The 2957-nt window shown below is 38.6% G+C and overlaps 1 non-coding gene across 1 annotated transcript; it reads right to left on the bottom strand.

Annotated features, from left to right (window-relative positions):
• Positions 1-500: 500 nt before the first annotated feature.
• On the bottom strand, positions 501-604 carry LOC128250850 (U6 spliceosomal RNA). Its single transcript, XR_008266823.1, has one exon. It is a non-coding gene; the product is annotated as a U6 spliceosomal RNA (small nuclear RNA).
• Positions 605-2957: the final 2353 nt, after the last annotated feature.

Below are 2957 nucleotides of genomic sequence, written 5' to 3'. Positions count from 1 at the left end.
TACATATACTCAGATACACACAGACATACATTCACGCACACCTCAAGGTAAAAACTATTTATTATATACTTGTCAGTCATCACATATCTCTTTTACTCTTTTACTTGTTTCAGTCATTTGACTGTGGCCATGCTGGAGCACCACCTTTAGTCGAGCAAATCGACCCCAGGACTTATTCTTTGGAAGCCTAGTACTTATTCTATCGGTCTCTTTTGCCGAACCGCTAAGTTACGGGGACGTAAACACACCAGCATCGGTTGTCAAGCGATTTTGGGGGGAAAAACACAGACACGCAAACATATATACACACATACATATATATATACATATATACGACGGGCTTCTTTCAGTTTCCGTCTACCAAATCCACTCACAAGGCTTTGGTCGGCCCGAGGCTGTAGTAGAAGACACTTTCCCAAGGTGCCATGCAGTGGGACTGAACCCGGAACCATGTGGTTGGTAAGCAAGCTACTTACCACACAGCCACTCCTACGCCTATTAAAAATATGGAACGCTTCACGAATTTGCGTGTCATCCTTGCGCAGGGGCCATGCTAATCTCTGTATCGTTCCAATTTTAGAATATGTACAGCCGTAGCTAGTACATATGTATATGTATGTGTAGATGTATGTATATGTATGTGTAGATGTGTGTAGATAAAGTGTTATATTGTTTTAATTCAAATGAAAATAAAAATTATCACGCATATACTCACACACATACACTTTTACATACACTCACACACTCTCGCATACACTCACACACAGATACACTCTCTCACTTACACACACATACACTCTCACACACATACACTCATACACACATACAATTACATGTACTCACGCACACATACACTTTCACATACACTCACACACACATACACTCTCACATACACTCACACACACATACACTCTCACATACATAAACTAAGACAGACACAGACATACATTCATGCATACCTCAGGGTAAACAATATTCAGTATATACTTGTCAGTCATCACATACGTATATATATGTGTTGATGTGTGCATGAGCCGATTCTAGACTTTAGTGGGACATCTCCATCTTTCTTTCTCTCTTTCTCTCTCTCTCTCTCTCTCTCTCTCTCTCTCTCTCTCTCTCTCTCTCTCTCTCTCTCAATATCTAACGCTTTAATTGTATCTTTCTTTGTATAATGGCCTATCTCTCTCCCTCTGTTTGTCTGCCTCTCTCTCTATCTCTCTCTCTTTCTAAATATGTGTGTGTGTGTGTCAGTCGTCACAAAAATGTATGTATACTCACACATACATATACTTGTCAGTCATCACATATGTGTAGATGTGTGTGTGTGTGTGTTTAATTCTCTGAGGCCTAAAGTACGTAATGAATGCGCAAACACACACACACACTCACAGACACATACACGCTCATATACAAAATGTAATGTTATTGTCATCGTGGTGGTATAAAATGTCCTTTACTATAGAAAGATTATATTAGATAAAATGTTATATTGTTTTAATCCAAATGAGAATAACAATTACATGTTTACACTCACAGGGTCCAATACTATCACCTTGTAAAATTTGATTTGATTTGGTCAAGCCGTTTGAGAATGCATAGGAAACAGATAAACAGACAGAGGCAAAGAATTTTATTTATATAAATAAATAGAGGTAATATGGGTGTCTTATGTGTATATGTATATGTACACTCACACACACGCGCGCACACACACACATACATACATACACAGACATGACAGAAGTAAATAGACACGCCATAACATCGTTTTATCCGTAAAGGTTTATATCTTTTATTCATTGGCATTTTTATGTTTCAGTTTTTATATGTAACTGCTTAATCATGCCATGTACAAAAGAAGCTTTGGAACTGTCTGAATTTCAAAGAGGTTGTATTGTGTGTAATTCTGAAGGTGGACAGCGTAAAATTGTAGAAAACCTTTGGATACTGCTTTCTACAATTAATAGACTGATTGTGCAATTCACCAGAGAGGGGAAGGAGTCTACATCACCTCGTCCAGATAAACCAAGGCCCTTTGACAGGACCCTTCTCTTTGCTAAGAGAAATGTGGAGGATAATCCTCGTTGCAAGGCCTCCAACATAGCAGAACAAGTTGATGTCAGTCCCAGAACAACTGTCAGGTATCTCCACAAACTTGGTTACTCTGGCAGAGCAGCAAGAAGGAAGCCACTTCTTCGATCAGCCAACCTCAAGCGGAGAAAAGATTGGAACAGTGAGATAGCGGAGAAGCCACTAGCATTTTGGGACACTGTCATATTCTCTGATGAGTCCAGATTTGCTGTATTTCCTGACATTAGTCGAGTGTGGGTCTGGAAACTCTGTGATCAAGAATTTGATGTGAAAAGATTGTAGCCAACAATGAAATATGGCAGCTATTCTGTGATGGTCTGGGGAGCAATTTGGTGGAGTGTGAGGGAGTCATAAACTCAGATAAATATGTGTCCATATTGCAGAAATGATTCCTTCCAATCTTCTCCAGTAGTGAAATGATTAAAGAAGACTATGGAAGATGGGGCTCTTTGCCACACGGCTAAAATGACCCAAGATCTGTTGGATGAGAACGGCATTAAAAAGCTTCCAAGGCCAAGCCAATCACCAGATATGAACCCTATTGAATACGTCTGTGACATAATGAAAAGGGTACTTCATAAAATGGACAAGAAAGCATCTTCAAAGCCAGATCTTTTAAGATTACTGCATGAAACTTAGCAAAAAATTCTGCGAGAGAATATTCGTCATCTGACCAGTAACATGCCTATAGAATCCTAGCATTGAAAAATGCAAAGGGCATGTCTACTAATTATAAAATATTCACATTATAACAATTATCATAATAAATAATTCGAATGTATAATTTCAAATTTAAATAATTCTAATGATTGTAATTGTGTCTACTTCTGTCGTGTGTGTGTGTGTGTTTGTGTGCGTGTAGA

The sequence above is a fragment of the Octopus bimaculoides genome, chromosome 25, assembly GCF_001194135.2.
Source record: "Octopus bimaculoides isolate UCB-OBI-ISO-001 chromosome 25, ASM119413v2, whole genome shotgun sequence".
NCBI classification, from domain to species: Eukaryota; Metazoa; Mollusca; class Cephalopoda; order Octopoda; family Octopodidae; genus Octopus; species Octopus bimaculoides.
Note: the sequence above shows the minus strand (reverse complement) of the source record. Positions and strands in the feature narration are given on the sequence as shown.